Here is a 23,887-nt window from a genome sequence, read left to right as displayed (position 1 = left end):
AAGTGATTTATTTAGTGAACATTCTGTCAATATAACTTCCTTTACCTAATTCAAATAATATTTTTTGGAACCTATTTTTTTTTTTAAACCAAGATTCCATGGAACACAGGATTCCACGTTGAGTATGATTGGTCCCTGTTCATAGTAATCTCACAGATTACCGTAAGAGATAGGTAAACAGCAAGCTATAGAACAAAATGAGAAGCACCATGATAATCTTTGTATCTTACCACATCTTACTGTACTATATGCTTTGAGCATAGGTGATATTTACCTAGTATATACTGGTCCTGGTTGTTTACAGATCGCTGGTATTCTTATTGGCCTGTAGGTCTGTTCATATTGGCTAGTATTCTTGCAACACTTTTGTTGTTAAATATATCCTCTCTGTCTGCTATAAAATGCGTGGGGTCTACTGAACTCAGATTGTTTAGGAATGGAATGGATAAGACTTCCTGATGTGATTATTGGACTATCCTGAAGCATGAGGAAGAGTTAGCTGAGCAAAGTAGAGTTGTGGGAAGGGAAAAGTGTTGTAGCCAGCGGAGGCACCATGTGCAAAGAAGTATTCAAGGAGAAATGCTCACTGCCAAAAAATAAACAAGTAAATAAAGCCAAATAGGACTAGAAAATTATTTGCTTGATCATCTGTTTTGATAAAAGACATTTTAAAAATGCCATCTAAGTCTGGTGTTTGGTAATGATAAATTGGATTACTCAGATTAATCTTCCCACTGAAAATAAAATATGCTGGACAAAATATGTGTGTGTGTATTTATATTTATGTGTGTCTCTGTGTGTGTATACAGCAACTTAATAATATTCAAGGTCTGAAAAATCAGTAGGCCTTCCCTGGCTGGGTTTTGAACGAGATCTTGAAAGGTAAGTGGAATACTGAAGCATCAATGCTATCTTGATTTAGAAGACATTTAGGGATGACATAGCATTTGAAGTCTGGTTCCATGTCTGCAAGAAGTCCAGAGAAAAATTAGGGTCCAGGGCCTACTAAGGCTGGGGAATCTTACAGGATATACCCTTCTCTGAGCTGGAGCCTCAGGGGCTTCATGATTAAGTGTATTATATTTAGTCAGATAAAGAAAGTTCCCTTCTATTCCCAGTTCATCAGTAGATTATTAGTTTAATATTAAAGATGGTTTTTCCATCAATTGAGAGAGTGATGTGATTTTTAAAAAATGTTCTTCATTTTCATTTGGTTCTTTTTCATGTCTGTCACGTTACTTTGATAATTGAATCTCCCCTGAAGAAAACTTTAATCATGAAATGCTGAACATTTCCCTTTCAAAACATGAAAAAATGTCCACTATCACCACTTGTCTTCAATATTGGACTTCTCTAGCACAATGGGGGAAGAAAAAAATAGGATGTATGAGACTTGGAGAGTAAGAAAGTCTCAGTGTTATTATTGTGCAGCTATAAGAGAATTTAGTAAGTTTGCTGGATATGAAAACAAGCCAAAAAATTGCATTTCCATATATTTTCTACAAACCATTAGAAAAAGAAGGTTTAAAAGAGTTAACATTTAACTGTTAAAAATGTATAAACCTAATGCTAAACCCAGCAAAAATATGTAAGAACTCTACTGGAAAAGTTATAACATTTAACTGACGTTAAAGAACATTTGTAAATGGAGAAAAATACCAAGTTAATGAATTTGAAGACTCATTATTCTATAGAGGTCAATTTCCCCCAGATTGACTTATAGATTCAATGCAATTCCAATAAAATTCCAAGTTTTATTGTCTGTGAAAGATGATAACATACTACTTCTGACATAAAAGACTAAGAATAGTAAATAAACTCTTGAAAAAAGAGAACCAGATAGAAGGACTTAATTTACTTGATACTAAGACAAATTATTAAGATACAGTAATCTACATAGTGTGATATTTGAATGGGGATACACAAACAGATCAAGGGAACATTAAAGAGAACATTAAAGAGAGCCCCCACACATATACATTATACTTGATATATGAAAAGATGTCACTTTAGAGAAGTGAGGAAAAAATGGACTCTTCCATAAATGGTGCTGGGACAACTGCTTATCTAAATAGAGAAAAACCAATCTCACCTATATAAATATATATTATACACACATACACATCATATACATGAATTCATATATGCTTACTTACACTTACATGCGCATTGATTTAAAATCTATACATACATAAAAATAAACTCCATGTGGCTTAAAAACAAATGTAAAAGGCTTTTAGAAGTGAATATAGAATATCTTTATGTCCTTGGAGTAAAAAATTTCATAAACAAGACACAGAAAACACAGATGTTTAATAAAAACCTGAAAAATTTGATTACAATGAAAAAAAGTCTGTTCATTAAAAGACACCATTAAGACAGTAAAATAGGAAACCTCAGACCCTCTTTCTCCCATGGCAACACTGATTCAACAGCCATACATGGAACAATTCCTTTTGTGAGAAACCCAGAAACCAGTTAAGAAACTTTTGTATCCTAGGCAAAGGGGAAGCCAGCTACATCAAAGCCAATAGAAGAACCTGTGGCACCCTCTTGCCATAGTATCTCTCTCTGGCACAGTGCCATGTGATCGCGGGGAAACTTCCAGCTCCTGGCTTCTCCCTGGGGAGAGAGAGGAAACTGGAGCATATGTCCATTTTTCTGACTTTCAAGGGACTTATTTGGGGACAGGCTTTTGTCTCATCTATCTCAGTGTATTGGCAGGAAATGGCATATTCTGGATAGCTGGGGGCTCCTCAGAAAAAAAGAGCTGGGCCGTGTGCTGCTGCTCCAGAGGACCTGTGGTATAGCTGACAGAGGTCAATGCTGCCTGGCAGTCTCTTCCTTCAAGGAGAGAAGAGTGGAGCATATATGCAGTGTTCTGGCTTTTGGGGGGTTTCCAGAGGTACTGGTTTCTATGTAGTCCAAATTGGGGCACTGATGAGACCTCATGTACTCTGGACGCCTGGAAAGGACACTGGGAACACAAAAAGAGTCAAGTGGCATGCTGCTATTTTGGAGAACCTGTGGTACAAAAGATAGATACCAATGGAGAAAGAAATTATGAGTTCCAGGAAAAAAGAAATTGGTAAATCTCTCTAATTAGGAATCTAGACACAGACATCCAGAGGAGACACGTCCACAGAAAATGTTTGCGATGTCCCCTGAATCTGTAGCTATGCTGCTTGGTGAAGATGTTTCCCTGTCTGCAGCCAGTCTACAAAGACTGGGAGAGGTAGCTATATTGTTAAAATGTATAGATACTAATGCAAAATTACAAGGAACACAAAGAAGCAGAGAAAATTGGCCCAATCAAATGAGCCAAGCAAATTTTCAGAAATTGATACTAAAGAAACAGTTAGATACTAATTACCTGACAAACAGTTCAAAATAACCACCATAAAGGTGATTGATAAACTCATCAAAACAATACAGGAACAAAATGAGAATTTCCGCAAAGGGATAGAAAATATAAAAAAGAACCAAACAGATTTTGGAGCTGAGAAATTCAACAATTGAAATAAGAAATTCACTATAAAGTTTCAACAGCAGATTTGATCAAGCAAGAGAGAGAATCAGAAAATTTGAAGACAAGTCATTAGAAATAAACTAGGCAGAGGAGCAAAAAGACACAATAATAATAATGATGATGAAGGGTAAAAATGGCCTAAAAGGTTACTGGACACCATTGAAAGGATCCATATACATGTTATGGAAATCTCAGAAAAAGAAGAGAAAGAAAGGGACAGAAAGCTTATTTAAAGAAATAATGGTTGAAATCTTCCTAAATCTGGGAAGGGAAATGAATACCCAGATTCAAGAAGACCAGGCTACCTCAAATAGACTACATCCAAAGAAGTCCACAAAGGCAAGAGAAAATTTCAAAAGCAGCAAGAGAAAAATGATTCACCGTGTACAAGAGACTTTCAATACATCTGTTAGTGGATTTCTCAGCAGAAACCTTGAAAGCCAGGAGAGAGTGGGATGATATAGTCAAAGTGCCGTAAAGAAAAAACTGGCAACCAAGACTACTACGTCCAGCAAAAATATTCTTTGAAAATTAAAGAGAGATAAAGACTTTCTCAGAAAACAAAAGCTCTTTAAGGAGAACTACAAACCATTGCTCAACAAAATAAAAGAGGGCACAAACAAATGGAAGAACATTCCATGCTCAGGGATAGGAAGAATCAATATCGTGAAAATGTCCACATTGCCCAGGGTAATTTATAGATTCAATGCCATCTCCATCAAGCTACCAATGACTATCTTCACAGAATTGGAAAAAACTACTTTAGAGGTCATATGGAACCAAAAAAGAGCCCACATCACCAAGAGAATTCTAAGCAAAAAGAACAAAGCTGGAGGCATCATACTACCTGACTTCAAATTATACTACAAGGCTACAGTAACCAAAACATGGTACTGGTACCAAAACAGATATATAGACCAATGGAACAGAACAGAGGCCTCAGAAATAAAGCCACACATCTACAACCATCTGATCTATGACAAACCCAACAAAAACAAGAAATGGGGAAAGGATTCTCTATTTAATAAATGGTGTTGGGAAAACTGGCCATATGCAGAAAACTGAAACTGGACCCCTTCCTTACACCTTATACAAAAATTAACTCAAGATGGATTAAAGACTTAAATATAAGACTTAAAGCCATAAAAACCCTGGAAGAAAACCTAGGCGATATCATTCAGGACATAGACATGGGCAAAAACTTCATGACTAAAACACCAAAAGCAATGGCAACAAAAGCCAAAATTGACAAATGGGATCTAATTAAACTAAGGAGCTTCTACACAGCAAAAGAAACTATCATCAGAGTAAACAGGCAACCTACAGAATGGGAGAAAATTTTTGCAATCTACCCATCTGACAAAGGGCTAATATATAGAATCTACAAAGAACTTAAACAATTTTACAAGAAAAAACAAACAACTCCATCAAAAAGTGGGCAAAGGATATGAACATACACTTCTCAAAAGAAGAAAAAAAAAGTGTTTTGGGAATGCTTTTTTTTTTTTCAAAAAAATGTTTTAGGAATGCTCTTACACTCTTTGTGGGAATGTAAATTAGTTCAACCATTGTGGAAGACAGTGTGGTGATTCTTCAAGGATCTAGAACTAGAAATATCATTTGACCCAGCGATCCCATTACTGGGTATACACCTAAAGGATTATAAATCATTCTACTATAAAGAAACATGCACACGTATGTTTACTGCAGCACTATTCACAATAGCAAAGACTTGGAACTAACCCAAATGTCCATCAAGGATAGACTGGATTAGGAAGAAGTTGAATCCCTGAATAGACCAACAGCAGGCTCTGAAATTGAGGCAATAATTAATAGCCTACCAACCAAAAAAAGTCCAGGACCAGATGGATTCACAGCTGAATTCTACCAGAGGTACAAGGAGGAGCTGGTACCATTCCTTCTGAAACTATTTCAATCAATAGAAAAAGAGGGAATCCTCCCTAACCCATTTTATGAAACCAACATCATCCTGATACCAAAGCCTGGCAGAGACACAACAAAAAAAGAGAATTTTAGACCAATATCCCTGATGAACATCAATGCAAAAATCCTCAATAAAATACTGGCAAACCGGATCCAGCAGCACATCAAAAAGCTGATCCACCATGATCAAGTGGGCTTCATCCCTGGGATGCAAGGCTGGTTCAACATACGCAAATCGATAAACGTAATCCAGCACATAAACAGAACCAAAGACAAAAACCACATGATTATCTCAATAGATGCAGAAAAAGGCCTTTGACAAAATTCAACAGCCCTTCATGCTAAAAACGCTCAATAAATTCGGTATTGATGGAACGTATCTCAAAATAATAAGAGCTATTTATGACAAACCCACAGCCAATATCATACTGAATGGGCAAAAACTGGAAAAATTCCCTTTGAAAACTGGCACAAGACAGGGATGCCCTCTCTCACCACTCCTATTCAACATAGTGTTGGAAGTTCTGGCTAGGGCAATCAGGCAAGAGAAAGAAATCAAGGGTATTCAGTTAGGAAAAGAAGAAGTCAAATCGTCCCTGTTTGCAGATGACATGATTGTATATTTAGAAAACCCCATCGTCTCAGCCCAAAATCTCCTTAAGCTGATAAGCAACTTCAGCAAAGTCTCAGGATACAAAATTAATGTGCAAAAATCACAAGCATTCTTATACACCAGTAACAGACAAGCAGAGAGTCAAATCAGGAATGAACTTCCATTCACAATTGCTTCAAAGAGAATAAAATACCTAGGAATCCAACTTACAAGGGATGTAAAGGACCTCTTCAAGGAGAACTACAAACCAATGCTCAGTGAAATAAAAGAGGACACAAACAAATGGAAGAACATACCATGCTCATGGATAGGAAGAATCAATATCGTGAAAATAGCCATACTGCCCAAAGTTATTTAGAGATTCAATGCCATCCCCATCAAGCTACCAATGAGTTTCTTCACAGAATTGGAAAAAACTGCTTTAAAGTTCATATGGAACCAAAAAAGAGCCTGCATTGCCAAGACAATCCTAAGTCAAAAGAACAAAGCTGGAGGCATCACGACACCTGACTTCAAACTATACTACAAGGGTACAGTAACCAAAACAGGTTTTGGTACAGGTACCAAAACAGAGATATAGACCAATGGAACAGAACAGAGTCCTCAGAAATAATACCACACATCTACAGCCATCTGATCTTTGATAAACCTGAGAAAAACAAGAAATGGGGAAAGGATTCCCTATTTAATAAATGGGGCTGGGAAAATTGGCTAGTCATAAGTAGAAAGCTGAAACTGGATCCTTTCCTTACACCTTATATGAAAAGTAATTCACGATGGATTAGAGACTTCAATGTTAGACCTAATACCATAAAAACCCTAGAAGAAAACCTAGGTAATACCATTCAGGACATAGGCATGGCAAGGACTTCATGTCTAAAACACCAAAAGCAATGGCAACAAAAGCCAAAATTGACAAATGGGATCTAATTAAACTAAAGAACTTCTGCACAGCAAAAGAAACTACCATCAGAGTGAACAGGCAACCTACAGAATGGGAGAAACTTTTTGCAATCTACTCATCTGACAAAGGGCTAATATCCAGAACCTATAAAGAACTCAATCAAATTTACAAGAAAAAAACAAACAACCCCATCAAAAAATGGGCAAAGGATATGAACAGACACTTTCCAAAAGAAGACATTCATACAGCCAACAGACACATGAAAAAATGCTCATCATCACTTGCCATCAGAGAAATGCAAATCAAAACCACAACGAGATACCATCTCACACCAGTTAGAATGGCAATCATTAAAAAATCAGGAAACAACAGGTGCTGGAGAGGATGTGGAGAAATAGGAACACTTTTACACTGTTGGTGGGATTGTAAACTAGTTCAGCCATCGTGGAAAACAGTGTGGCGATTCCTCAAGGATCTAGAACTAGAAATACCATTTGACCCAGCCATCCCATTACTGGGGATATACCCAAAGGATTACATCATGCTGCTATAAAGACGCATGCACATGTATGTTTATTGCGACACTATTCACGATAGCAAAGACTTGGATTCAACCCAAAAGTCCATCAGTGACAGACTGGATTAAGAAAATATGGCATATATTCACCATGGAATACTATGCAGCCATAAAAAAGGATAAGTTTGTGTCCTTTGTAGGGACATGGATGCAGCTGGAAACCATCATTCTCAGCAAACTATCGCAAGAACAGAAAATCAAATACCGCATGTTCTCAGTCATAGGTAGGAATTGAACAATGAGATCACTTGGACACAGGAAGGGGATCCTCACACACCGGGTCCTATTGTGGGGAAGGGGGAGGGATAGCATTAGGAGATATACCTAATGTAAATGACGAGTTAATGGGTGCAGCACACCAACATGACACATGTGTATATATGTAACAAACCTACACGTTGTGCACATGTTCCCTAGAACTTAAAAAAAAAAAAAAAAAGGCTACTGCTAGCTAATTCAACCAAAATAAGGTTTGCTAGCTAATAAGTGTAATTTATGATGTTAATATTCAATCTTTGACCATATCACTACTTTTCTGGAAACTAGTACAAACAAGGTAAATACTTCGAATATGAGATAAACTCAAGAATTATACCCACGAACTGAGCAGGCAAGGTGAAAAAACACTTTAAGAATCAATATAAACAGGGATCCCGACATCATGTGGCAAAGGTATAGAGGAATGCAAAGGAAGAAAGTGCAGCTGATGGGCCTCTCTGGCGGGGCCACAATCAGAGGCAAGGTAAGTTTCCACTTGATTAGCAGCATTTCAGCAGCTCCAGGGAGATCCCCCCCTCTTACTTATCTGACATCAGTTTAACTGAGAATGTAGACTTTCATCTCCATAGTACAAATGGTACTTATAATGTGAAAACCCCTGAGAATGATGAAGTATTGCATTCAATGCATGACATAGAATTAAGGACTGCCATCTGACTCTCCTCTGAAAGCAGGTTGTGTTAAGAGGACATTTCCTAGACTTGCCCATCTTTTAGAGTCTGGAAGAGGCTATGGGAGGTCAAGACAGTTCTTTAGAAGAACAGCTCATCTGTTGGCCCTCCCTGAAAGAGGATGATAGCACATTGGGGGTGGCTACAAAAGGCTAGGACATCAAAAAAATGTACCCTGCTTCACAGTTTGTGCCACAGTCAGTGTGAGATTGTTAGTGGGCTTTTAAGTAGACAGTCCTGTTCTGATGTTGGTTGGAGTACAGGCAGGGGAAGAACTGGGGAAATGAAAAGGTGCCATGGCCAGTACTAGGCAAAGGGAATAAACAGGTCTTCCGGTATGGCGGTGCAGGTTGTGCACTGCTCAAAGGTGTCACATCCAAGTGGTGGGAGGTGGGACGGAGGGAGGTGGGTTGGATGGAGAATATCATTTACTTCACAGACATCATAGGTTGGTGTATTTATTAAAACAGTTTTTCAGCTGATAGTGGTAGAGTGTCTTGTTTTAATAAAATCAGCACACTATGCCCATTTTCTGACATTATGGGAGTCCGGTGACTTGGGAACACAGAGAGTCTAATTGGCAGAAAGGTCCATAGAAACAGCACTGTACACCGAAGGAAAGAAACTGTCCCAGCCTGAAAGAATCCCTGTACTTTGCCCTCACTGAGGGCAGGAGTCATGTTTTATTCATCTTTTTTTTTCCCCTATCACCTAAGATAGCAGCACAGTATGCATATTCCATTGAACTTCCCTACAACCACAGTAGCCACTAGCCACATGTGGCTATTGAGCACTTGCAGTGTGGCTTGTCTGAATTGAGGTGTGCAGTAAGTGTAAAATACGCACTTGATTTTGAAGGCTAAGTATAAAAAATGTAAAATAAATCCTTAATAATTACTTTATATTGATTACACATGGAAATAAAATTTTTAATAGAATAGGTTAAATTAAATGTATTATTAAAATTAATTTCACCTGTTTCTTTTTACTTTTAAATGTGGCTACTAAAAAATTTAAGATTACATATGTCATTTGTATTTGTGCCTCCTATTTGTCTTGGGCAAAGCTGCCTGGGAAAGCTGACTATAGAGAATATCCTTGCCAGCAATTCATACAGTGATTATTTACATTGCTGCTAATTGAATATCCTTTAATTAATCTAATTCTGATTTACCTTATATCCCTTTTAAGAATTCCATGAGGAGGGATCTATTAATAGGTTTAAAGCAGAAAATTTTTGGAAAATGTATGCTCCTTTGCAGAGACAGTTAAATTAAGAAGAAAAAAAATTTTTCAATGACTTCACACTTTGCTCAACTGATCTACAAGCCTTTATTTGGTGAAGAGAGTTGTTTGTTGTTGAAATTTGCTAGCATTAAAGTACTCTCATATGAACTTGGTGACACATTCTTGTTAAAGATCTTTGTTTAATTTGATCATTTCAACTTACAAGATGATTATTCTGTTTTGTAGTTTTTCTATAAATTAATGAGAAAGTAAACATTCTAAAAGCACACTAGCACACTTTACTCGACCCGCTATGGGCCCTTGTTAAACACTAATTCTCAGGTACATATATAAATGTTCCCAGCATCACAGTCTCACCTATGAGGATGAGTGAGATGTTTTAAAAGAAGGCAATGTGCTCCACTGAATCTGGACTAAGCTCACTTTAAGGAAAAATAATCTTACTTGGGACCATCTGGTTGCCAAGTCAGGGCAGGCTGAGACTGAAGTTGTTTCTGCTAATGTCCTGGTTGGATCCAGTTCTGAGAGCCTGGGGGAAGCTTTCGGAGGTCAAGATAATTCTATAGAACTATGGTTCATCCATTTGCCTTTTGAGAGGCAGGGAAGAGCTGCCCACATAGTCAACGGGATGGACTTGAAAAACTTCAATGTGAAAGCATGTGTGTGTGTGTGTGTGTGTGTGTGTGTGTGTGTGCGCGCGCGCGCATGCGCTCATGCATGCAAGTGTGCGAGAGTGAGTGAAAGAGAGGAGAGTGACAGAGAAAAAAAATTTTCGAGATATAACCTTTCCAAGGACCAGATACTACCATCGACATAAAATATCCTCTATATTGGGATCTTCACTGCTGAATCAAATCATGGATGACTTAAAACTGGGAGTGAGGTATTTAATAGCAATGAGAAAGTGGAATAATTTTTTTATTCTGCCAATATTCAGTGCTTCACTGACAGGTACTGATTACATGAAACTAGCTCCAAAAACATCAAAGACAAGATATATCCATTCAGACACTGCAATCCCAGAAGGATTGCATGAAAATATTAGCATTCATTTCTGCTGCAGGTTTTATGATAAAAAGTTATTACATATTTGAGTAGATGTCAAAGCAGGGTTGCAAATTTAACAAAGGAAAAATCCTTAGATAATCTTCATATCTTTCAAATAGGTCAAATGCTTATAAAATAAGGGACATTTTACTTTGACAATCAGAAATCAACCACAGTAAAAATAAGCACCTAGAGGTTTTTCTAGCTGTCAATCTTTTTGCTCATTTATTAATTATTATTATTGTTACTATTTTTACTTTAAAAGTACAGATTGTCCTATGCTGCGGTCCAAACACTAACTTAGCAATCCTATGTCTATCATGTAACATTCTAGATTGAAGGCAAAAAACAAAGATGTCTTATTAGAGTTGAGATAAAACTGACTGGTAGTTTTCTGCTAAACACTTCCCTGTGGGGTAAGAGTTTCAAGCACAAAGAAGAGGGTGGCCATAAGAAAAAACATGTTTCACTGCTGGACAGTGGCTTGTGACTGGAGCTGTTTTCCTGAAAACTGGAGTCTGGCCTCTGGGAAAATCTTCCTTCTCTGTGGGGATCTGGCAAGTGGTATGTGTGGTTAAACATGGAGATGTTGGGGATGAATCCGGGTTCTACCCTACAAGGATTGAGAACAGTGTCAAATTCATTAACCTATTTTGTAACCTCAGTTTCCTATCTGTTTAATGGGAATAATATAACTCATTGCATAAGGCTGTTGCGAGGAAATCAGATGTAAGGCACCTGGCACACGGCAACTAGGAAATGTGTTGGTTATCACTGCTGTTACTATTCATTTCATAGCTGTGCTTTCTCTCAAGTTCTCTCTGCATGAAAGTCTCTTTCCTTCCTTATTGATGTGGAAAGCTCTTCTTTTCAGAAATGGCTCACCTCTAAGAAACAGTTGGTGATTAATTCCAGCTCTGAGAGTCTCCCCTTTCTGTATACTCTCAGGTTTTATACATACCTCATAATTATCAGTTGCATGTTTACATGCACTTCCCCAAAACTGCTAGCTACTGTAAACACATGCTGTAAGCTCAACACAATGTTTGTCGACTGAGGCGATGGTTTTTCTCTCCAACCCTTTATCCCTCCTGACAACTTCCCATGTATCTTGTATCTAATTCCATATTCTAGATTCTGATTTCACGTCTCCCTAAACCCTCTGCTCCCTACCTGTCTCTGTTCTATTCAGATGGAATTTCAGGTTTTCCTCCTCACAGCTTCACTGCTTCCTTCATTAGTTCTCACGCAGTTATGGCAGCCTTGTCTCCCACTTTGACAAAATTCCTTTTCAGTCTTTCATGGTCCATTTCAAAATCTGCCTCCTAAATTAAGCCTCAGTTATTGACTCACATCAACCCACCCTCCCCAACCCTACTCAGGATGGCTGTTCAGAAATCTAACATGATGTATAAAACACTTTTAACTGGGGCCGGGCACAGTGGCTCATGCCTGTAATCCCAGTCCTTTGGGAGGCTGAGGCAGCCAGATCACTTGAGGTCAGGAGTTCAAGACCAGCCTGGGCAATATGGCAAAACCCTGTCTCCACAAAAAAAAAAAAAAAAAAAAAAAAAAAAATTAGCCAGGTGTGGTGGTGCCCATCTGCAGTCTCAGCTACTCAGGAGGCTGAGACAGGAGGATCGCTTGAGCCCGGGAGGTGGAGGTTGCAGTGAGCTGAGATTGCACCACTGCACTCCAGCCTCAGCAACAGAGTGAGAACTACTCTCCAGGAAAAAAAAAACACCTAATTTTAATTGGGGTGCTATTATGGGTGCCATGATTTGGATGATGAACTCTTGATGGGGAAGTGGCTTTTTCCATTTCTCCCTAAACCTCTGATGCAAGCTGATCAAATTGAGCACTCAAACATTAGACGTTAAGGAAAGAAGTTACTTATTAGATGCTGAGACAAATGGAAAGTGACACTAGATGCTCCCTTTCTCCCTTTTGGACTCAAGACAGAGCACTGTCTTGGTGAGACTGGTCTTTCTTAAGGTATATGTGGCTGGTGCCAGCCATGATGTTTTTGGTTTTTTTGTTTTGTTTTGTCTTATTATTATTAGAGACAGGGTCTTGCTCTGCTGCCCTGGCTGGAATGCAGTGGTGCGATCACGGCTTACTGAAGCCTCAGCTTCCCAGGTTCAAGTAATCCTCTCACCTCAGACTCCTGAGGAGCTGGGACTGCAGGAGTGCACCACCATGCCCAGCTAATTTTTTTTTTTTTTTTTGGTATTTTTATAGAGACAGGGTTTTACCATGTTGTCCAGGTTGGTCTCAAACTCCTGGGCTCAAGTGATCCTCTATCCTTGGCCTCCCAAAGTGCTGGGATTACAGGTGCGAGTCACTGTGCCCAGTCCCTGCCATGGGGTTAGGAACAACTCTTGGAAAATAACTGTTTTCAACTCCTGAGTCCTCATACTTAGATGTTTGTCTATAGAGGATGTCACAAGTAGAATTAGGTCTCAAAAAGCCATCTGAGCTAGCAGAATATGCATGTCAATTATCTTTCCTTTACTAGGCCCTATACATACTATTTCATTAAATGGACCTGCCCACTACTCTGAACTTTCTGAAGCAAGCCTGATCCTAATTGTTCCCCCAAAAGAATTGAAATCATCACATTCAAGCTTTTGCCTCATCACTCTAATAAAACCATTGTTTTCAAGGTTACTCAATCTTACTGTTGGCTAAATACAAGTAATTCTTCTTTGTCCTTATTTTAGTTGGTTTCCTGGCAACATCCAACATCATTGCAAATTTCCTCCTCGAAACACTCTCTTCTCTTGACTTCCTTGACATGATGCTCATCTGTTATTTAAAAAGTGTGCCTACGTTTGCATTTATCTGATACACCTTTGCCTATATTTTTATTTTTCAACCTTTCTGAACTGCTTTATTTAAGGGATGTTTCTTATCTACAGCATAGGGTTGGATATTCCATTATAAACCAATTTGAACTTCTTTTTCCAATAATAGTGATAGAATTTAACTCCTTTGCATCTATCATAATAACAGATACGTTTGTTTTTAGCTCTGGAAGGAAGGATTGGACTCCTTACAAGGTGCTTCTGATTAGTTATCCTTTAGCTGGCAGGTGAGTCATTTGGGATGTCTTTGCTAGTTTCAAAAAACTCTATACAAATGGCTTAAACATAAAGGGTATTCATTATCTTGCCACAATAAAGACGTCCAGAAGTGTTTCATATTTTGTCTTGTTATACACACATGCATGCACACACACATGTATACATATACATATATATACACATACATGAAAGAGAAACATTTATTTCTCTATATTTTTCATGGTGTCTTTTTGTTTTTTAACAATGTTTAGGAAAATGTATATTTTTGTTTTATAGGTTACCTTTGTTTAATTTTACATGCTACTTTTAGACTTTAATTCTTTAGATATTATCTTTTAGTTCTTTCATATGTGACTCACCACATACATAGAATTTTAAAAAATCCTATGATCATCTCAATAGATGCAGAAAAAGCATTTAGTATAATCTAGCATCGCTTCATGATAAAAACCCTCAAAAAACTAGACTTAGAAGGAACTTACCTCAAAATAATAAAAGTTACATATGGCAAACCCATAGCTAACATCATAGTGAATGTGGAAAGTTTAAAAGCATTCCCCCTTGGAACTGAGACAATACAAGGATGCTCACTTTCACCACTACTATTCAAACATAGTACTGAAAGTCCTAGCTGGGGCAAGCGGTCAGGAGAAAGAAAGAAAAGTCATCCAATCAGGAAAAAAAAAAAAAAAAATAAGTTGAATTATTTCTGTTTGTTGATGATATGATCTTATGCCTAGATAACCCTAAGGACTCCTTGAAGAGACTCCTAGATTTGATAAATGACTTCAGTAAAGTTTCAGAATACATAATCAATGTGCAAAAATTAGTAGCATTTCTATACCAATAATGATCAAGCTGGGAACCAAATCAAGAACTCAATCCCATTTACAATAGCTACCAAAATAAAATAAAATACCTAGGAATAGATTTCACCAAGGAGTTAAAAGATCTCTACAAAAATAACTACCAAACACTGATGAAAGAAATTAGAGATAACACAAATGGAAAAGCATCCTGTGCTCATGAATTGGAAGAACCAGTATCATTAAAATAACCAACCTGCCCAAAGCAATCTACAGATTAAATGAAATTTTTGTCAAATTACCAGTATCATTCTTCAGAGAATTAGAGAAAGCAATGCTAACATTCATACGAAACCAAAAAAGAGTCTGAATAGCCAAAGCAATACTAAACAAAAAAGAATAAATCTAGAGGTATCACATTACCTGATTTCAAATTATACTGTGGCTATAGTAACCAAAACAGCATGATATGGGCATAAAAACAGACACACAGATCAATGGAACAGAACAGAGAACCCAGAAGTAAAACCATATACCTCTACAGCCAATAATCTGTGACAAAGCTGACAAAAACATACACTAGAGAAGTACACTCTATTAAATAAGTGGTACCACGAAAATTGAATAGTCATATGCAGAAGAATGGAATTGGACCCATATCTCTCAGCATATACAAAAGTTAATGCAAAATTGGTTAGACTTAAGTGTAAGACCTGAAACTACAAAAATCCTAGAAGAAAACCTAGGCAAACTATCCTGGACTATCCTAGGCAAAGAATTTATGACTAAGTCCTCAAAAAGAAATGCAACAAAAACAATAGGCAAATGGGATTTAATCAAACTAAAAAGCTTTTGTACATCAAAAGAAATAATCAACAGAGTAAACAGACAACCTACAGAATAGGAGAAAATATTTGCAAACATTGCATCTGGCAAAGGGCTAATATTCAGAATCTACAAGGAACTGAAACAAATCAACAGGAAAAAAAAAAACAACAAAAATAACCCCATTAAAAAGCAAGCAATGGACATGAAGAGACATTTTTCAAAGGAAGACATACAAATGGCCAAAAAACATATGAAAAAATGCTCAATATTACTAATCATCAGAAAAATGCAAATTAAAACCATAATGAGATACCATCTTATACCAGGCAGAATGAATATTGTTAAAAAGTCAAAAACCAACAGATATTGGGAAGGATGCAGAAAAAAGAAATACTTATACATTGTTTGTGGAAATGTAAATTAGTACAACTTTGCAGAAAACAGTATGAAGATTTCTCAAGGAGTTAAAAAAAGAACTACCCTTTGATATGGCAATCCCACCACTGGGTATCTACCCCTTGCCCCAAAAGAAATCAAGTATCAAAAGGACACCTACACTTACATGTTTATCTAATGCTATTTACATTAGCAAAGTCATGCAGTCAACCTAAGTGTTCATCAACTGATGGGCAGATAAAGAAAATGTGGTATATATGTATACTATGGAATCCTACTCAGTCATAAAAGATAATGAAATAATGTCTTTTATGGCAACATAGACGAAACTGGAATCCATTACTCTAATTGAAATGACTTGAAACAGAAAGTCAAAAACCACATAGTCTCACTTATAAGTGGGAGCTAAACAACGGGTACACCTGGACATACAGAGAACAATGATAGACATGGAGATTCTAATAGGTGGGAAGGTGGGAGATAGGTGAGGGATGAAATAATTCCTATTGGGTACAATATATCCTATTTGGGTGATGGGTACACTAATAGCCCCAGACTTCACCACTATGAAATATATCCATGTAATATAATTGCACGTGGACCCCTAAATATATAAAAATAAAAAAAGGAAATGATAACATTGGTATATTTCCCCTTCCTTGCTTTTTTCCTCTGGCCCTCCACTGCTCAATTTTGGTCAACAAAATATATTTTTAGTTTTAGCTTTGTACATCTTATACTGTATTGTGTTGCGTTGTATTGTATTGTATTGTATTATTTTTTGAGAGGGAGTCTTGCTCTGTTGCCCAGGCTGGAGTGCAGTGGCGTGATCTCAGCTCACCACAACCTCCACCTCCTGGGTTCAAGCAATTCTCCTACCTCAGCCTCCCAAGTAGCTGGGATTACAGGCACATGCCACTGCACCCGGCTAATCCTTATACTTTAAATACTTGTTTTGTCAGTATATCCTTTGACTCAGATATATTACACAAGGCCATAAGTGAATTTACTCTACCTTCCACCTTCTTTCCCTCTTCCTCTTCCAGTTTTGGATAGGTATGTAATTAAAATTTTTCACAGCATATAGTATGCCATCCAAATCCCCACCCTTGCTTTAGGATTAGTTCTACAATTAAATACATTCCATGCTCGCCACCATTCTTTTTACTTTGGGTTAAGGAATTTGTCAAAAACTATAAAAAAATTAGGTAACAGAGTCAGGATTTAAACCAAAGTTTGACACAACATTCCATGCTTTTTCCACTACATTATGCTTCTTCCAAAAGTCTACATACACACACATACACACATACGCTTAAACTACACTGAAAGCAAAAGAGATTAAGACATACACAGAAAAAGTAAGCAAAATATAAGAAATTAATAGTAAAAAGGAAGCAATAAAAATGGAAATAAATGGATAAACACATAAAAGAGACTGAAGTCACTTCATTAGCACCCCAAAATAAACACTGTTTTAAAATTTTTCATGTGGGCACAAAAGGTTATTTTTTCTTATTGATAAGATTGGCAGGGCAATATTGAAAGAAAAGAAAAGGAAACAAGAGACCAAAAAGTCTATAGAGGGTTAATAATTTCTTCAAAAAGGCATTAAAACAGGAGGCTAAGTTAAAAATCATTAGGGATTATTTGCATCTCTGGAACAAAGGCAGCCATAGACTTCAGCAGAATATTTAACTCATTTGATGTCCCAAGGGATGGATTCATTGCAAGAGTTTTCTGATTTGGTTCTCTATAGCTGGTATGTAAATCATTTGGGTTGTCTTCAACTGTCAGTTACAGAAGACCAGCCCTAAATAGCTTAAACATAACAGTGAAGTCCCTAGGGCAGACTTTCACAGGCAAAGATAGGGTGGTACTTTCAAGATTGCTTATTTCAGTGGCCTAATGATGACATCAGAGTCCAGGTCTTTTCACTCTTTTCCACTGCAGCTATCCTCAGCACACAAATCTTTTCCAAGGATGGTCCCCACAGGGATACCAGATGATTACAGCAGCTCATGCTCATGATCATGTAAGCACAATAAAAGCCAGAAAGGACCACCCCTTCTTTGTGGACATTTTAAAGAAAGTGCAATCCTTTCCCAGCAGCCTGTTTTGCACACTGGCCCACAAGTATCATGACTGGAATTGTGTCACATGCTCTTTGCCACACCAATCATTGCATTGGTAGGAGGACTGCAATTACAGTAATTGGTCTAAAATAATCTCAATTCATCCTCCCCCATGGGGCTAGAAATGGACACAGACTTGCCTGAAGCTCAGAGCCACCCAAATTCAAGGCAATGAAAAATGAGATTATCAACCAACAACATTTGTCATAGGTAGAAATAGAACAGAAAGACCTTCCTTTTACCCTCTACCTCTCACTTTTGAACATTCTTAAATACTATGGAGGATGAGAAGACACATCAGTCCATCTTCTTTACATGCATCTTCTAACAGTTGATTGTTATTGGGCATACGTTCCTACCAGCAGGCGTATACCTTTTTCCATATAGTGAATGGCACAATAGGTTTCTCTTCCAGAATGGCCATCAGGTAGTATTTATTTATGACTAATGTTAGCTTCTCAAGGCCTTTATGAGTCAATTAAGAGACCAGCCTGAATGTCTCCATGAGCTAAATGGATGTTTACCCACATGCATGTACATAGTCATACTCATGAAAACACCTATGACTCCTATGAGAAAAATAAGTATCAAACATAGGTTAAAAACAAGCATTTCAAATGGCTGAAAGAGGGTCTAAGATCATATGAAATACACCACAGGTTTAAAATTACTACCCACCAGGAGGATCACTTGAGCCCAGGAGTTTGAGGTTACAATGTGCTAAGACTGTGCAAGTGCACTCTAGCCTGGGCGATACAGCATGACCCTGCATCAAATTAAAAAAAAAATATTGCCTAGATTTTCATGAAGGAAGACATAAAAACCAAGATAAAGAGGTAAAGTGCCAATTTTAAGCAAGATTTATAGAATGTTTGTAATGTGCCAGATACTGTATTAAGTACCTTATGTGCATTACCTCATTCAAAATTCACAGTGAGATCAAAGGCAAATACTAGTATTATCTTCATTTTGCCAAAGAAAATATTGAGACTAAGAAGGTAAGGATATTGCTCAGGTTCCTCTGTAAGTGAGTGGTAGGGCCAAAAATTAAACCCAGTTGTGTCAGGCTCTAAAATTATGTTTTGACCTTTGACCTCTACCCTGAGAAGACAATGGAAACAATGGTCCCCCTGAAATGTTTCCTCTCTCTTTAGGGTCCCAAACTGCTCCTGTAGAGCTACATAGACCTTGTTTAATAAGTCATCACTGCTGCTTGAAAGAATCAAGAAATATTTTGAGAACATTATATATGTCTCTGATATAGAGGCTCTCTATAAAGAACAAACTGTACTCCCACTTTTTGGAAATATAAAATATTTTAGGTAGAATTTATGGAATGAAATGCCTTAATAGTACACAATTTTATAACATTTTTATTTAAAAAATGTTTTTATATGTGTTCTGTGAAATAATCTCCCTCAAAGACAGCAGCTTCTTTTAAATTTCTGAAGAATTTTAGTTGGAGAAAAAAATTCACCTAGATTTTTTAAGTAGCAATACATAATCTTTTTTTTCATTTCTAAGATTAAAAGGCATTTTCAACCAAGTAAATTTGCAACTTCATTGGCTTTAAACAACAAAACAAAAACTAAATTCCATCTTACTGAAATTGAGCAGAGCATTGTAAATGAATTAGCTCAATTATTTAGAGGGTGTGGGATGTCAGGTATATTTAGAACAAGGCAGGACCCAGTTTATGAGACTTTAGTGTTCTGCAACCCTACATTAAAATTGGAGTAATGAGCTACTAAATGTATCAGACTTGAGTTCAGCACAGTAAAAACGTTGCCAATATTTTACATGCTTAATACAAATCCCAAAGATAAAACTTTTTCTCATAAAACGTGATTTCCATCTATGTCTCTCTGAATGTTAGAGTCATAGGATAAACACATTATTTACCCTGTATGTGTGTGTGTGTATTCATTTACCTCAATGATGATCTGATAATCATGCCAGAAGCTAGTATTCAAGAGAAACTTTATTAGTCCTGAGAGTATAGAAAGATTTAAAAATGTATGTTTATTAAGTAAAATGTACGGTGAACTTATTTGGAACTATATTTAATGAAATACACAACTGTTACTGAGCTGCATGGCAATTAGCTGTAAGTCATACAGAATTTACAAAAGACTGTCATTTCATCAGCATTAATTTTACACAATCAATCTAATTTTTAAAAACTTTTCTATAATCACAAACTTTTCCCTGGATAAAAGCCATTTACATAATTCTGTCTCCTCTTCTCTCTGTCTCTCTCTACATTTTTTTCCTCATCTTCCTGCCCTTCACCAAGATAGAGGAGCCCCAGTAAGGGGCCCTGCCCAAGGCCTCAGCATCCACCTCTCCTCCTTCCCACCCTGATCAGGGCATCAGCTGCTTGGAAGCTCCAGGCCCCCGGTTCTTCAGACCATGAAGCCACATCTAGCATGTCCTTAGATATGCATCTCCTGCTTTATTTGGAGGAGTCTTTATGACATTCCCAATAATGTTGGGATGGGACAGAAAGGAGAAACCCAGGCATGTGGTGAAAGGGTGGTAACCCCAGGGAGAGAAAGGGCATATGCCAATGGTTCTGGAATTGTAGCATCAAACAGTTTGGGGTCAGAGGAGTGAGAAGGTGCAGGCATGGAGATAAAGAGTGGGGAAAAGAGGGGAGCAGAGCAGCCTGTGGGGCCCAGGACCTCTGTAGGAGACCTTAGTGGTGAACACATGCTCTCCAGGCACAACTTCTGGCAGGTTTAGCCTCAGCTCATCCTCCTCGGGGAAGCTGGAAGACAGATGGAGCTGGAGGACAAAGCTGCTTGGGCTTTCCCTGACAGCCCTCACCAGCAAAGCATACTTGCCTTCCTAGAAGAATTTGACAAAGTTGGGCCTAATCTTAGCTCTGTCGTTTTTAGCAGTGTGACTTTAGGTAGTCACCAACCTGTCTGAGCCTCAGTCTCCCCATAGGTGAGGTGGGAATAATACTCTCTACACAGTTATTGTGAGGATTTAATGAAATGAAGCATCCAAACATTGCCTAAAACAGAGCAGGCTCTTGACAAAAGTGTTTTTCTTTTCTTCAGCCTTGAGGCATGAAGAAGGTTCTTCTTCTCATTTCCAGCTTTGCTCTATTTCCCCCCCGGTATTTACTTCATTTCACTTTTTAGAACCAGAACGTTAAAAATAAATACATAAGGGATTGCAGGTGAGTAAATTGGAGACTGAATAAGTGATGGCTTGGGTTTCTTCTGGCTGAATTGAACGAAGAGGAGTCATGCTGGGTGAGGGGGTGTCGCTACAGAAGGCAGAGGCATCCCAGCATCTTCAGGCCACAGGGGCATTTTCCATCCCTTGTGGAGTGGGAGCTGTGACTGTCCCTTGCAGGGCATCTAGGACCTCTGACTAGACACTGTCCTGGACCATAGGTCTAATGGGCATCCAAAGGTCCTGCGAAGGAGGAGGCTCACCCCCGCCCATCCACCTCTAGGACTAAAGTGCTAGGCTGGGGAGTTTGGGGGTCTGGTAGGATAATTGCTGCCTCTTATGCATTTAGCCCACGACTTGGGTTAAATCTACAGGCTCGCCTCTCAAAATAGACACTGGACTTAGCAGTATACACAACAGATCTCCCCTCAAAATCTATTTCTAGTTTTTGAGGAGAGTCAGGCTGACACTAAAAATGAAACTGGTTCTCTCACAGCATCTTGGACCTGTAGGATTGTTCCTGGCTCCTCTTTAAAGTGCCTGGTGGCTTTTCCTTCCCTATTCAATCTCTGTCTAACTATCTACATTAATATTTCAGAAACATTCAGTGGCCTGTGCATTGGTGGTACTTTATTCCCCAGGTTTGAAAAACTTTCTTCTTGCAATTGGAATGCTTTGTGCAGTCTAATAGTCTGTGTTAGGCTAAGAGTCGAATAACATTGCCCTTGTAATTATTTTGTCACAGCCATAAGACAATAAGTGAGGGCATGTCTGCTCTGCAAAAGGCCAATTCAATTGTGACATTAAACAGATGTTGTGATCCAAATAAAACACATATAATGGGTTACCAACCAAATTCAGTCATTTCCAGCCAGTCAGTATTCCCCCCTCATCTCTACCCACTAAGTTATACTAACAAACAGGTTATTATTTAAGTAGAAAAATGCAATTTTAAGAAGTTAGAAAACAGACTGCCTCCGAATTTGCGCTGAGCTAAGTTCTATGAACTACCTGCGCATTTCTCAAATCCAGGCGATTTTATGTTCGCGCCTGATTCTTTAGTGATAGCTTCAGGGCCATTTTAATAAGAAGATTCCACCTCAAACAAAGATATTAGGTTTGTGGCAAAGCCTCATTAAAAAAATACAAGAAGCACATTTTTAGAGAGAGTTTTTCAAAGGCTGTCAGAAACCCCAGCTGAGTTGCAAAGGGCCTAGGCTACGTCCTGCCCCCTCTCCCCAGTTCTCTGACAGCTGGTAACTTCCCTAGGGCCGTTGAGGAGTTCAGATGACCTGACCATGCAGGAGTCCTGTGACAGAGGAGTAATATTAACTAAGTTAACTAAGTGGGAAGGGGGGCTTCACAGAAGGCCGTCCGGAGGCGCGTACAGGGGACCTGGAGGAAGAACTGAATTTGTCTTTTCTAGTTCAAAAAAGCCTTCCCGAACTCTTAGCAGACAAGCCAGTTATCGCCTCCTCGCCTTCGCCACTTTAGTTAAGCCTATTTAGTCCCCATGGAGTGCCGGGATGAACTAGCCCCGCGCGCTCCAGCGGTCTCGGTCCGGGCCGCTGCTTCCCGGAAAGCCACTCCCTCTTTATTTTCCCTCCTGTGTTTCCATTTTCTTTGCCGAGTATGAAACCAGCCGGCCACCCACCCGCCCCGCTCCGTGGCGGAGGTGCCTCCACAGAGCCAAACTTTGTACCTTCTGGGATGGAAAGGGATCCCCCAATAATCAGACATTACCGGCGAGCCAGCCCCGGGGAGGGGCGACTGGTGGAGCTGGCGCCAGGCTGTTCCCGCCGCGCAGCCCACGGCCCTGGGGCGCGCCCACGCCCGAGCCCGGCCCCCCTCGCGGCGGCCCGCGGGACTTCACCTGGGTGCTCGCGTCCTCCCCGCGCGGCGGGCGGCCAGGACGGCCTTCCTCTCTGCGGGACTGCAGGTCTATCCGATAAGCGCGCGTGGCCAAAAACAGCTCGCAGCGGGTCCCGGCTGCAAGAAGGTGGGGGAGGAGTGGGAGGGTCTCTGGGACCGGTCGGGAGCCAGCCCTACCTCTATTTCCAAAGCGGGAGTCAAGACACAGGAACAGCCAAACGCCCGAACCAGCGGGACTACCTTTGTCACTTCATCCAATCCGAGCATCGGGTGCATCATGCTCTTTCTAAGAGGGTAGGGTGCCTTCGCGAATAAAATCTGAAAGCATCTCTGCTCTCGCGGAGCTTGTTTTTTTCTTATTTTCAAGTGCTTATCTTGACTTCGGTAGTCTCTAAAGTTCCTGTGAACATTTGTAGGTGTTTTCAGCTAAGCAGTAATAGAAACCCGACCTTCTTTTTATATGAACAAATGTTTATTGATGTACCAAAGGTTTAAAGGAAGGGAAGGGGGAAAGGAGAGAGGAAAGAAGAAACCTATAATATCACCAAGGAACTTGTTTTGTTTTCACGAACTTTTAATCCACCCAGTACAACTGCTATAATGATCTTGAGCTTCGTGCTTGCACCCTGATCAAATCTGCTGTCCTTAGTGGCTACTTAGCAAAGAAGGTGACAAGGACGAAGCTGGAGTTGGATCACTTCCCACCCAAGGGAGCCTCATACGATTTTGGAGACAGGCAGCCAGCCCCACATTCCATTCCACT

At 38.9% G+C, this 23,887-nt stretch overlaps 1 protein-coding gene across 2 annotated transcripts in view; it reads right to left on the bottom strand.

The window, feature by feature from the left end:
- Positions 1 to 23,436, bottom strand: part of MCHR2 (melanin concentrating hormone receptor 2) — a 54,807-nt gene extending 31,371 nt beyond the window's left edge. Inside the window, exon 1 of one of the 2 annotated variants that reach the window (XM_023205821.1) lies at positions 23,365 to 23,436. The gene's annotated coding sequence lies outside the window, so the exon portion shown is untranslated. Of the gene's footprint in view, positions 1 to 23,125 lie in introns of both variants that reach the window. The other variant, XM_023205820.2, reaches the window with a different exon arrangement.
- Positions 23,437 to 23,887: the final 451 nt, after the last annotated feature.

Source organism: Piliocolobus tephrosceles, chromosome 5 (assembly GCF_002776525.5).
Source record: "Piliocolobus tephrosceles isolate RC106 chromosome 5, ASM277652v3, whole genome shotgun sequence".
NCBI classification, from domain to species: Eukaryota; Metazoa; Chordata; class Mammalia; order Primates; family Cercopithecidae; genus Piliocolobus; species Piliocolobus tephrosceles.
The sequence above is the reverse complement of the archived record's forward strand: the minus strand, read 5'-3'. Positions and strand labels throughout refer to the sequence as shown.